Source organism: Gigantopelta aegis, chromosome 13 (genome assembly GCF_016097555.1).
Source record: "Gigantopelta aegis isolate Gae_Host chromosome 13, Gae_host_genome, whole genome shotgun sequence".
Classification (NCBI taxonomy): domain Eukaryota; kingdom Metazoa; phylum Mollusca; class Gastropoda; order Neomphalida; family Peltospiridae; genus Gigantopelta; species Gigantopelta aegis.
This window is the reverse complement of record NC_054711.1, coordinates 34592335-34607565: the sequence shown is the minus strand read 5'-3', so window position 1 is coordinate 34607565 and position 15231 is coordinate 34592335.

The following is a 15231-nucleotide window of genomic DNA, read 5'->3' as shown; positions in this document are numbered from 1 at the left end:
TTATGTTACGGTAACTATCGTAAGCTACTGAAGTTTTTGCTCAGTTGCATTTTCGTACACACCGCGGCTTGTTTTCTTTGATATCCAGTGTGCAGACTGATCGATTTTTTTTTTCAGTGTGTGAAAAAAAAAGTGTACAATTTGAAATGGCAGAGCTGGGTGCTGTAAAATATATTAGGATGCTGGAAAATAAAGAGGGGTGGAGAAAAAATAAGGGGGGGGGGGGGGGGGGCGGCAAAATACAAAAACGGGGCAGCAAAATGCAATAGCGGGCCGGCCGCCCCGCTTAAATGGAGCACCGAAAACACTCGTCTCAACAGAAACAACACTACCTGTATAAAATCATTCGACCCTTTGTCCGCCCCAAGTAGCAGGATACATCATGTCCTCTACAAACCTAAGAATGAAACGATATATACTGAAGGCCAAAAGAAACTTTACCATTTTCAATTTGAAATTTAAGAAAAAATTAATTGTTTTTAAAAAGTAACTCAATCCAAAACACATAGCCCAAACACAACAATAATGTATGCAGAAAATTATACCCGCCCACTGCACGTTTTGGGTGGAACACACAGAAAAGTGAAAAACTCGTGCACTATGAACAACAGCAATTGCACGTGCAATAAGGGTATAAAAACGGTTTAGACGGCATGTCAGACATCCACACAGATAAAAAAAAAACCACCATAGGAATGCCACGACTGACACCAGAACAACGCGAGAGAGCCCTGGGTATGATACAGATGGGAGCCACTCATGCCCACATCGCCAGAACCTTCAGTTGTTCCCGTGTTACTGTTACAAACTTGATGCAACGCTACAGGCAAACAGGGCAGACATCAGACAGGCCAAGAACAGGCAGACCCAGGGTGACTTCGCCCCGTGATGACCGGTACTTGCGTACCTTGCATCTACGAAATCGCTTCCTGACAGTGACGTCATCAGCAATGAATGCCTTAGGTCACAGGGTTAGTAGACAGACAGTGGCCAGGCGACTAAGGACTCATGGAATAAGGGCTTACAGACCATATAGAGGACACTTACTGACACCACAACATCGTCGTTTGAGATTGACATGGTCTAGGACTGTACGACGTTGGCAGCGACGTGATTGGCTGCGGGTTCTTTTCACTGATGAAAGCCGGTTCTGTTTGTTCAGAGTTGATGGAAGACAGCGTGTGTACCGCCGTAGGGGAGAACGAGTGGCGGCTTCTTGCGTTCAGGAGATCGTGCCATATGGTCGAGGTAGTGTCATGGTGTGGGGAGGTATCTGTGCACAGGAAAGGACACCATTGGTCATCGTTCACGGAAACTTGACAGCTCAACGTTACAGGGATGACATTCTTCGTCCAACTGCAATACCATTTCTCCAACGGCAGCCACGTGGTGTCATTTTTCAGCAAGACAACGCCAGACCTCATACAGCCAGAATCGTACAGAACTTCCTTAGAGCCAACAACGTAAACGTATTGCCGTGGCCTGCACGCTCCCCAGACATGTCCCCCATAGAACACCTCTGGGGTGTTTTGGATCGCCGTGTTCGACAACGACCACACCCTCCAGCCAACCACACACTCCAGCCAACCAACAGGAACTGATCCAGGCCCTTCAAGAAGAATGGCAACGCGTCCCACGTGACCTCATCAGACGACTGATTTTTTCTATGCGTCGGAGAATTATCGCTTGTATTGGGACAAGGGGTGGTCACACACGCTATTAATGTGACTTGTTATTGGACTTGAGTGATTGTCTGTATGCTTTGCATGTCGTCCATGAAGTTGAAAGCTCGATTTGTGTACACCACCTCGCTTTGGGAAAATGTGACGTCATTATCAGATGCTGAATGACACTCATTTTTAGTTATGTTAATGTTGACATATTGATCTAGTCAATATATTTTACCTCATGCGACTATCTTTTGTTGTTTTTACACCAGAGTGATTTAAAACTATGGTAAAGTTTCTTTTGGCCTTCAGTATAGCTGACAGTACGACACCAATAAAATATGAAATTAATCTGAATAAAGTGGGATCGGGTGCGAAATGTAACAGGAATTTGAGAAAATGGGTGCGAAATGTTGTAGTTCGCTAAATTTCATATCCATCTATGATTTACTAATTAGCTTATTTAAAAAACAATTTTAAAAAATCGAAATATATCACTTTATAAAAAAAAAAAAAAAAAAAAAAAACAACAACAACAAACAAACAAACAACCCACATCACAATATATAACTTAAAATACTGTATAAACAGAAAATTAAAAAGGTACGATTCCAAATCAACTGATTTTATTGAAATTGGGCGCCTAGAATACGGTAATAACGTTGAAGTTTCATTTTGATGTCGTCTACTTTGATGTTGAAAAAGTGACGTCATTTTTAAAAGATATAATTAAGATAGAGCCCAAATACCTGAGATTTAGTTTTTTAAGGTTATTACGGTACCTCTTATTTACCACAAAAAGAGAAAAAAAACCGGGTGGTTTTTTTTGCCAAGTTGCCAAGTTGTAAGTATAAATTATATATATATATATATATATATATATATATATATATATATATATATATATATAACCGTTTGGAGATCGTCTGGTTGTTTTCTACACTGCTCGTCAATTTAAATTAAATGCGCAGTCTGTTTACTGTCCGAACCATATAGTTAACATCTACGATAAATTGCCATGCCTTTAATTACCATTAGTTTCCTCCACATTTTGTCCACACACAAATCGTAAAAACCCCCAATAAAAAACAAAAACAAAACAAAAACCCCACAGAAATTCCACTAGATTGTAACCATGTCAACGGCTTTTATCGGTTTCATCGAGATAACACAGGACGGATAACATGTACAGTTTTCGCTGGCGGGGTGTGGGTTTTTTGTATGTGCGTGTTGTTGTTGCTGTTTTAATGGAGTAATCGCCAAGAGGGATGAAAGAATATGGAATCCACTGAAGTATGTGACGTAATTAATCTAGTTACATAAATGGTACAATTTTTATAACCAGCTGGGTTTTTTTAACATAAATAACGTTTACATGACATAAGGCATGTTATGACATTTTTAGATTATGTCATATCCTTCCCACTCTTCTTCCGTAAAAAACAATGGGGGCCCGCTTGAATTTCCATACTATTTGGCCTGTGCGATCTTAGATGACATGGATATAGATGACATGGTTACAATCTAGTAAGTGAAATCGATGTCGGTGTAATTTGTTGTCTTCCCCACAATTTGGGGTAAAATCTAAAGATAATTTCGCTGTTAACAATGTGGTTCGGACTTCAGTTAACCATTATGCTTTATTTTTGGGTCTGTTTATGTTACCGATTTGGGATGAATGTATTTTCAGTTACAGTAGTGTACAAACAGAGCTAAGGACTATTAACCATGACTGTTACCCGTCAACAAATATATGTACTGTATAGTGTATCTTAATAAATACCCACGAAACGGAGGCCTCAGTAGGACAATGCTGTTGCCAGGACGCCCTGTCGACTTTGCCTTGTGCAGTGATACCTTTTTGACCACGATTACTGTTTTGTCGTTTAGATTCATACGCTTTCGTGGTTCTCGGTCGCAACGTCAACGCTATGGGTGGACCTGTGTGTCATTCACCCCACAGCTGAGACCTATATCGGTTCTACCTTGCTGTAAACCACGTGTCATGTTGAAAAGGACAGTAACAACCTACAATACAATTTGCGACTTTTTAAATTCATTTAACAACACAGTATTATACAATGTAAACAACATATGAATGTTGCAATTTATGTTACAGTCGTTCTTGTTGTTCCGTCCCATAAAGGTCATGGTTATTTTAAACTGTAGGATCTTTGTGAAACTTAATTTTCTTCAGTAAATATTTGACGTCAGTATACTATTCACTGCTATTATAATACTGCTTATATCTTTATGTCCAAAGACACCGAATCCCCCCCCCCCCTCCCACACACACACTATTCATCAATGTAACTAACCCTAACCTAGCCCTTACCCTAACCTAACTCAGACTAAACCCTAACCCAACCCTAACCCTAGAATTCAGGTGGGTGAATATAGAAGTCTTGCCAATGCATCAAATATTGATGATTGTTTCAGTTGTCGTTTTGTTTGTCGTTTTGTTTGTTTGTTGTTGTTGTTTGGGGGGGGGGGGTTGTTGTTGTTGGGGTTTTTTTTTTGGGGGGGGGGGGTATTTTGATTTTTTTTTTTTAACAACCATCGCCCGACATTTTGGTCACAGTTTTGTTATTATGACCGATTCCAGAGCCTATCTTACGCTAGGGTCAGATAGCGGCACAGCGTTATCGAAATGGTCATGAACTAGTCTACGTCATAGTTTACTTAGTACTTGCCGTAAGTTTTACCAAAAAGACCGAGGTTTGCTATTACACGATTAAGTCCTTGCTACTGTTAATAATAATTTTATAAAATAATAATAAAAATAAATAAATAAATAAATAATAATAATAATAATAATAAATTTTAAAATTATAATAAATAATAAAGATCCTTCAAATCCTTACTTTGATCGCTTATAAAATGGGGGGGGGGGGGGGAGGTCAAAGCATACTGTGCCCCCCTGGCACCTATGATTAGGTTAATGATTAGATCTGTATAGGGCTGCTGCACCATGGAAAATGGGTAATACACACTTTTTGTAACCTCAGAAGTTAAAAGTTTGAAAAACATGTAAGACGTCTCAGAATCATTTTAGGAGCATCTATGATACAAAAATCAAACCCCACCCTTCCCGTATTTGTATTTTGCACTAGGAAACAATATTAGACTATCCGCAGAAGAGGAGATATTTTGGTCTAAAAAATTGTTTTAAACGTTGCAGGCTAACATTAAATTGTGTCTGTTTAGCGGTGAGATTTAATGAAGAAAAAAAACTTATGTCGAGACGTAAATTGCCAAAAATTATGTAATAAGACAGATTTCATGGGATTGTCTTGTTGTTGTTGTTTTTTTGTTGTTGTTTTGTTTTGTTTTGTTTTGTTTTTTAATGATTTATATCTCATGCAATTCTAAATCATATCTGACAATAAAAAACACATGAAATATCCTCTATTCAAAGGATAATATGCAGTGGCGGATCCAGGGGGAGGGTGAATACGGTGGCTAGCCACCCCCTGCCTTCCTGGGCAATTTTTATTTTTAATGTTCATTCCAAACATATATTATTACTTCAAAGTTTTGTTCAGGAAGATGCATATAAAGCCATTCCGTTAGCGAACATAATCTGCATCGCACTGAGAGAGGGTACCCTTTTAAGATGCCCCTATACCACTAAGGTTTCGGACATGTCCACCCCGGGCCCGATCTCTGGATAGCCAGTGATCTGGTCCGAGACAGAAACATTTCCCAGTATGCCAAAACTAACTTCAGGGGGCTTTGCCCCCGGAACCTTCACCATGGCTCCCGCCGGTTCACTACGTCTCAATCCAGCCACCCCCTCATATTATTTTCTAGATCCGCCACTGATATGGGTAACGATACTGCTGCTTTAATTTTGGTTTGCGTGTCAAATATTGAAAACGAATGTGCTATGCTCCTTATGCTTGAACAAAACAATTTACAAGGCTGAAAAACAACTGAAATAAGTATACTACCGCTACTAGTGCATATAGGTAGTTGGGGTGTATCATTTGCAACGTGTACTTCCGTTTGGAAATCACCTTTCTACGCCAATGAGCGTGACGACATATCCTTGTTGATGACCAAACATTTCGAAAGCTTAAAACATGAACTCGGTGTAATAACAAGAGCAGGACATGCATGGACGCCTATATGAACATAGAGCCATATATGGCACTGTGTTAATACTACTACTACTACTACTACTACTACTACTACTACTACTACTACTACTACTACTACTACTACCACCACACTACTACTACTACTACTACTACTACTACTTACTACTACTACTACTACTAATAATAATATAATGTTTTAGTTCTGAAAGCGGACCATTTGCTTCAGCGGGGGGGGGGGGGGGGGTCGTCCGAACCGCCCTAGTCTACGCCCCTGATAATGTTGCGTTTATACTCACACTTTAGTATGAGTCAAATATACATCCATGTCGAAATATTTGTAAAGATTATTCCACCACAGATGTAAATGACTATATTATTTACTAGAATAAAAGTAAAGTAAAGTTTGTTTTATTTAACGACGCCACTAGAGCACATTGATTTTTTATCTTATCATCGGCTATTGGACGTCAAACATATGGTCATTCTACACTGGGGTTTTGGGGTTGTTTTTTTAGAGGAAACCCGCTGTCGCCAAATAGGCTACTCTTTTACGATAGGCAGCAAGGGATCTTTTATTTGCGCCTCCCACAGGCAGAATAGCACAAACCATGGCCTTTGTTGAACCAGTTATGGATCACTGGTCGGTGCAAGTGGTTTACACCTACCCACTGAGCCTTGCGGAGCACTCGCTCAGGGTTTGGAGTCGGTATCTGGATTAAAAATCCCATGCCTCGACTGGGATCCGAACCCAGTACCTACCAGCCTGTAGTTCGATGGCTTAACCACTGCGCCACCGAGGCCGGTAACAACACAAGACAAACCTACACTGTGTTACAAGGAAAACAACTACACTGTGTTATTATATCCACGGCGTCAGATTTACAAAACAAGGGGACAATTTCACAAAACATCGCAAGTTTACGTCTGCTACTAGCAGTTATACCGGGCATACATTTATAAGTGTTTGGTATCTATTTCACGAAGAAAATTACATCATTAAGGAAAATGGAGAATTTTATGGATGAAAAAAAAAGAAATATGTGTATTTCTAACAATATTTGTTGTACTATAATAGTAATAAGAATTGTGGTTTAGTCGTAGGTTTAGTGTAAAATTAGGCTTAAGATGTTTTGTGAAATTGGGTCTTACATATATATTCTAAAGTCACTATACACGTCTAGAACGTTTGATTCAGATTGTCGGACCGGCCTCGGTGGCGCAGTGGTTAAGCCATCGGACTACAGGCTGGTAGGTACAGGGTTCGCAGCCCGGTACCGGCTCCAACCCAGAGCGAGTTCTTAAGGGCTTAATGGGTAACTACTAACCACTAACCAACTAACAACTAACAACTATCCCACTGCCACTAATCCACTGTCCTGGACAGACAGCCCAGATAGCCGAGGTGTGTGCCCAGGACAGTGTGCTTGAACCTTAATTGGATATAAGCACGAAAATAAGTTGGAATGAAATAAAAATCAGATTGTCGAAAATTGGCAATCTGTTAGACAAGCTGCGATCCGGGCTTCGCCTCACTCACGAGAGTCCTGGACTAGTATCTGTCTGTCTGTCTGTATGTCTGTCTGTCTACCTAGTTATCTATCCATCCGTCTGTATTCACTAAATCAAACTTAAACTCGTACATAATGCGATGACGAATAATACGTGACTTTATAAGTTGTCAGCTTTATGTAGTAATTATTAGTATGTAACCTAGAATAGGAAATACTTTTATGTACCTACTTTTAACTAATCTCAAATTTATTATCTTATTGTACCAGGTTGTATTCTCAGTGTGTTAGTGGGTGGTAAACAAAACGTGTTCTTGGGTGCTGTATGTGACATAAAATCGATAAGCTACAAGGGTGCCTGTTTTATTTTCAAAGCACTTAAGATACGTGAAACGGCGTTTTGTATAGATAGTAAATCGTTTTACCTTTATTATTACCCCCCCCCCCCCCCCCCCCCCCCCCGAGAGACTGGCTTGGCCATTCAACAAGTCCCTTATGAATGCTACAGAAGAAACCATCAGAGCCCTAAGGCGCAAATTCCATTTGTAATTTTTTTTAAAGAAGTTTGTTTTGTTTAACGACACCACTAGAGCACATTGATTAATTAATCATCTGCTATTGGATGTCAAACATATCAAAACCTGCTACATGTTTCTTAATGCAGCCAGGAAATTCCATTTGTAAGTACTCTGGTTTATTTGGCGCAAGAACATAGCACTCGACCGCTACGTCATGTCATGTCATGTCATAGGGTTTTACGTGCACATTCAGAACAAGCTGTTGTAGCGCACGCCTGTCGTGGGCACAAGAGCCGGCCTTGGCCGGCTCCTCCGTCCATGACAGGAAGGTGGGGGGAGGGGAGAGGAGGGACCGCCTGCACTGGCAGGTGCAAGGGAGCACCAGCAGCCCGATCAAATCGGTAGCAGGCGGGTGGGGGTGGTGGTGGTGCTATGGAATTTGAATGGAGCAGTTAAATGCCAAAGAGAAAAGGGTGCGCAATTTTGATTGAGGGAATTTGGCGCAAGTTTGAACGGTCGGTCGAAAGGTCAATGGCCGAGCTAATATAGGTTTTGATATTAGTGAATCGAGAGTAGCTCGTTAATTTTAGACCTCTACGATGCTGTGGTGTCTCCCTAGGTTGCCCATAGGGCCCTTATAAAGGGCCTGACCGCTTCTGGTCGAGGCATCACCAAGTACCAAGTTATTACCAGCAGCAAGTATTGGGGGTTTGTGTGGGGGAGGCCGATATTCTTTTGTTCAGCTTCCCCCAGGTGCATTGCAATTGTGTACTCGGAACCGGTATTCTTTTGTCCGGTTCCTTATTAGAGTACGTGCTGGGCCATTAAATGGGGGCGGGTGCATTGTTATCATTAGTCAATGCACCCTGTGTACTGATGCAGTGAGCGTGTAGTCTGTGTGTGAATCCTAGTTTTGTGTTAAGGTTGTACCTATTGTCTTAAGTCCCTATTCTAGTGAGTTCAACGGTCATTCATGGCCACCCATCCCCCTCCGTCCTTGTATAGCATTGAATACAATGACGGAGGGGGAGTTAAACTAGCCTAGCTATCTAATTTGAAGGGTTAAACCCTTATAGTGTAGGTATTGGTTTAAAAATCCTAGTGCTTGGCATACTTAACTTTATTACCAATGCAATAAAACGAAACTAACGGTGGCAAGTAGCAATTGTATACATATATGCACCAATCTAGGTACTTAGTTTGAAGAATTTTGATTCCCGCCCCCTAAATATAGGATTTTAGTAGGCTTACTTGGTTTGTCTTCAGGCTATATTGATAGTTGGGTATCGGTTTTCCTGCATGTCTTTGCTTCTGGAACCCTAGTTGACTTACCTTAGTTAGCTAGGATGGATGCATCAGTAATAAAAAATAAAAACATGGTGCGGGTGCAAAGACAAATTTGTGCAGTTTATTTACAGTTAGGTGTAGTGGGGTTCTTGATCCGTGATTGGCTGGATTGGACCAATGCGAGTGCTGCAAAAAATAGGCGATAATTAGTGGTGTCCTATCTTGGTTGATTATCTAACGATGTTGATTGGCTGGTTAATTAGCCAACTGGGTTACTGTGACTTCGACTGGGTCTTAGTGAGAAAGAAAGAAAAAAAAAAATTGGCATTGGCATATCTAGTGGTTATTAATCACTCGCTACCGTCCCGCCGTTAATCCCCAGGTTGGGGTGCCTGGTCGAGTGCTTAAGGTCGCTCTTCCATCCCAGGGATGTACAGGCGGGTGGTTTTGAGTAATTGTTAATTTATATTGCTAAATTTATGCCAGCTAATTTGGTTGAGTATATGCTTTTACTTTTGTCGTTTCACCGTTCTCCCCTCGGGTTGGAATACGTGGTCTCGTGATATACATATATATACTCTTGCGCAAAATAAACTCGTGCAATAAATAGGACGCGAAAACAACGTATGTGATGTTCTGTATATATACCATACGATTAGAAACTGCACAGGGGGGGGGGGGGGGGGGGGGGGGGGGGGGGGGGTGATACATGCAATACGAGTATAGACGATACTTCGAACGATAAATATCGGGTGTTGTTGCCGATAAATCGAAAGCCGTTTGGGCAATTTTCATTTCCTTTGACGCATCCTTTAGGGTCATATATTTTTTAATATATGCTGAAATATGTCGTATTGTATTGAATGTCGTATTGAATAAGATGTATTGTATAAAATGTCGTATTGTATAAAACGTATTGCATAAAATGTATTGTATAAAATGTATTTCTTAAACATGTATTGTATAAAATGTCGCATTGTATGAAATGTATTGTATGAAATGCCGTATTGTATAAAATGTCGTATTATATCAAATGCCGTATTGTATAAAATGTCGTATTGTATAGCAGTTGATCGTACCGTGTGAGGAGCACATCATGTATCTTGAATCGAATCGTATTTTGCGTAATCGCACCGTGTGTGATCAAACCGTATAAATCATGCAGTATCGTAGCAAACATGCATAGTGAGAGAAGCCAGCTATCTTTCACGGTTCTGCCACCATTGGAGAGTTCTCAAAACACACCAGGGCCCCGTTCCACGAAACGATCTTAGCCCTAAGATTACCGTAAGATGCACTTAAGTTGATCTTAGGGCTAAGATCGCTTCGTGGAACGGGGCCCTGGACCTTTTTTATCGTGTCGTATCGTAGCAAATATGCACCGTGTGAGCTCCGCTTAATTAATTATGTATTAATTATGTATATAACATAACATAACAACATAACATAACACGCAATATGCATGTGTCGATGTTTGTATAGATGCATGTATGAACTAGTGTCTGTATGTACGCACGCATATATAGTCATTTTGTTCACTGCATAAAGTTATATGTGGAGGGAGGGGGCCTAATAAACCCCCAGGATGGGTTAATGTGTGATCAGGGGGCACATGGTCCCCCTGCCCATCATCCCTGCCTACGCCAATGCAAAAGAACTCTTTGATCGAAAACAAACATTATGGTATATACTTAAGGGTTTGTAATGGTTTTCACGAGTTCTCATACTCGCTTTGTTTACCCTCAGAAACAAGAATACACTTGTACCCGGTGACATACAGAGACAAGAATACACTTGTACCCGGTGACATACAGAGCCAAGAATACACTTGTACCCGGTGACAAATAGAGACTAGAATACACTTGTACCCGGTGACATACAGAGCCAAGAATACACTTCTACCCGGTGACATACAGAGACTAGAATACACTTGTACCCGGTGACACACAGAGACAAGAATACACTTGTACCCGGTGACATACAGAGACTAGAATACACTTGTACCCGGTGACATACAGAGACAAGAATACACTTGTACCCGGTGACATACAGAGACTAGAATACACTTGTACCCGGTGACATACAGAGACAAGAATACACTTGTACCCGGTGACATACAGAGACTAGAATACACTTGTACCCGGTGACATACAGAGACTAGAATACACTTGTACCCGGTGACATACAGAGCCAAGAATACACTTGTACCCGGTGACATACAGAGACTAGAATACACTTGTACCCGGTGACATACAGAGACAAGAATACACTTGTACCCGGTGACATACAGAGACAAGAATACACTTGTACCCGGTGACATACAGAGACAAGAATACACTTGTACCCGGTGACATACAGAGACAAGAATACACTTCTACCCGGTGACATACAGAGCCAAGAATACACTTGTACCCGGTGACATACAGAGACTAGAATACACTTGTACCCGGTGACATACAGAGACTAGAATACACTTGTACCCGGTGACATACAGAGCCAAGAATACACTTCTACCCGGTGACATACAGAGCCAAGAATACACTTGTACCCGGTGACATACAGAGCCAAGAATACACTTGTACCCGGTGACATACAGAGACTAGAATACACTTGTACCCGGTGACATACAGAGCCAAGAATACACTTGTACCCGGTGACATACAGAGACAAGAATACACTTGTACCCGGTGACATACAGAGACAAGAATACACTTGTACCCGGTGACATACAGAGACAAGAATACACTTGTACCCGGTGACACACAGAGACAAGAATACACTTGTACCCGGTGACATACAGAGCCAAGAATACACTTGTACCCGGTGACATACAGAGACAAGAATACACTTGTACCCGGTGACATACAGAGACAAGAATACACTTGTACCCGGTGACATACAGAGCCAAGAATACACTTGTACCCGGTGACATACAGAGACTAGAATACACTTGTACCCGGTGACATACAGACTCGTCTCTTATATATACAGTAATCATAGATTCATCTTATTTTTAAAATTGTGACGGATACAGAGAAAATGGAGATGATGATAATAACTAGTTTAACGTGTCCATATACCACTAGGGTTTCGAACACGCCCATCCCCGAGTCCGACCTCCGATAAGATCGGTGGCCTGACTCGGGATGGAGGGGGGGGGGGGGGGGGGGGTAATAGAATACATTTTAAAAAAGAGAAAAAAGTTACAAGCCAAAAATAAAAAGACTTGAATGCTCGGCCGAATATTTATATAATTTGGAGCATTTTAGAAGGACAGTCCAAAATTAAATGAGAGAAAGAAGAGAGGATCGGACTATTTAATAATATTTAAAAAAAGAAAGAAGTAATTTCGACATAAAATTTTGAACGCAGATCTAAAAGTTTAAAGTCTGATCGATATGTCCACGTGAGTGGCCTCGTTAAGGCCGTTTGGGTGCACAGCTTATAGGGACGAAATGGGTTGCATCCCGTCAAGAAAACCCCTAGATTGACAGTCATTAGACGTTGAAGGTGTAGTGCTGTGCTGAAATACAGATCTTGAGAAGCCGGATCCGTCTAAACGAGAGAGAGTATCAGACTAGGGTATAGTCCAGTCGTCATGGGTTGGTATAGTGGTGCGGACGGGCCCGACTCCGGAGGATACGAGATGGTACCACTATAAAGCAAAGTAAAGTCTAGAAAAAGAGTAGTAGGGGCCGACCCCGCTTCCTATTTCTTCTTAGAGTGGGGCGGTCAATCTTCCAATGCTGCTAGGACAGGATCGGACACGTAGAGACTAAACGTGAACAACCGTGGCGTTCTGCAGAATGGCCGTCATACGAGTCACGTAAAAACAAGTCTAGTCAGCCGGAGAAATGACGTGGAGGCGAGGATCTCGCTAGAAAACTTCATTTAGCGGAATGAAGGATCCCCAAGTCGAGCACACGAAAGCATGTGCAGTGTGCACAAGCGAAACAAACTCGTCTTACCGCGTCGAGTTCCAGACTGGGAATGGAAAATGGAGAGCAGCCACGACATATGCACACAGAGTTATCGTTTTCTGTTGATGACAAACCAAACAACTTCAACTCGAAGCCTCAGTGGGCTGAAGTGCTAAACAAACGCGTGTCCACCCATTGTTTGTTTTAATAGATATACACGTAAACAGTATGAGAATATGAAATAAATAGTTCTAGTGGTAGCAGTAGTTACTTGTTTTAATTTAAAATATAATTACATTATTAAAACGAACCTGAACCACACTAACATCTACTTGTCTTAAGAGGCAAGCGTTCTACTATTCCCATTTATTAAAAAACAAAATTAAACGTAAATACTGGAAAAGAAGAAAAAGAATCTTAATATTTTGAATACCACAAATTGAACAATCCTTGTATCAGTAATTTACAATGATATTCAAACATGTCTACCACATAAACGTTTAGTCAGTTCTGGATATTTTCATTTACAAATATATAATAAATATGAACTTTAGGTTTTAGACTTTATTTAAAGGGACAGACCCTAGTCGTTAAACACTACACCATATATTTCACTATTAGAGTCGTTTATGATCACTGAACTCAAACATTACTTATATTCTATATTTTAGATTACCTATTTCCGTAGAACCGAAGTGTTTCTGGTCATCCTGGTGTTTCCAATACCAAACATTGCATTTTTCATATTTTAAAAAACGCACGTGCGTCTGAGAAGTAGCGGTTTATTGATTCCAGTTCTGGTCTATTTTTAACGATATTTTTCATTTTAATGACACAGACTCTTCTTTCACTCTATTGTAACTTTATCCAAATGAGTTACAGGTTTGTAAATTAACCAAAGTTAGTGTCTATTTGTTTTACGGCTTAAAACTAGGATCTGCGCCTTTAAATGAAAGAGTTATCACGAGTTTTGTTTGTTTACAAGTTGTAAATTAACCGGACTATCCTGAGTGTGTATCCATTAATGCACCCATGTGATACATTGGTCGTCTGGAGTGTGTAGCCATTAATGTACCCATGTGATACATCGGCCGTCTGGAGTGTGTATCCATTAATGCGCTTGTGTGATACATCGTCCACTGGAGTGTGTAGCCATTAATGTGCCCATGTGATACATCAGCCATCTGAAGTGTGTATCCATTAATGTACCCATGTGATACATCGTCCATCTGGAGTGTGTAGCCATTAATGTGCCTATGTGATACATCAGCCATCTGGAGTGTGTAGCCATTAATGTGCCCATGTGATACATCAGCCATCTGGAGTGTGTATCCATTAATGTGCCCATGTGATACATCAGCCATCTGGAGTGTGCAGCCATCAATGTGCCCATGTGATACATCAGCCATCTGGAGTGTGTATCCATTAATGTGCCCATGTGATACATCAGCCATCTGGAGTGTGTAGCCATTAATGTGCCCATGTGATACATCAGCCATCTGGAGTGTGTATCCATTAATGTGCCCATGTGATACATCAGCCATCTGGAGTGTGTAGCCATCAATGTGCTCGTGTACATCTTGATAATAAAACTACAAAAATGCATTACATACTATGAAATACACAGCAGCACTGTGTTAATAAATTGTCAAACACAGTCAATGGCAATGTTACCCTAAAATAGTTCCAGAATTTTAATATTTAACGACGCACTCAACACATTTTATTTTCGGTTATATGGCATCAGATATATGGTTAAGGACCACACAGACATTGATAGCGGAAACCCGCTGTTGCCACATCATGGGCTACTATTTCCGATTAGCAGAAAGAGATCTTTTATATGCATCATCCCACAGACAGGATAGTACATACCACGTCCTTTGTTACACCAGTTGTGGAGCACCGGCTGGAACGAGAAATAGCCCAATTGGCCGAAGGGAATTGATCCTAGATCGATCGTGTATCAGGCGAGCGCTGTACCACTGAGTTACGTCTCGCCCCTTGAAAGGATAGCTCAGTTTAGTTTCGCATAGGGGCGTCGAGTTTCTTCGTGTAGCTTTGGTACTGGTTAACAACATGTAAGTTTAATGTAATAATTCGATCAGATTTAGAAAAAATATGTGTAATTTAGACACAGTAGCTGGCTAACATTTGGTTGTATTTTCTGTATTTACTACATGCAGTCCTCTGTAGCCGTCCCAGGTGTTTGCGTCACAGGATCGAAT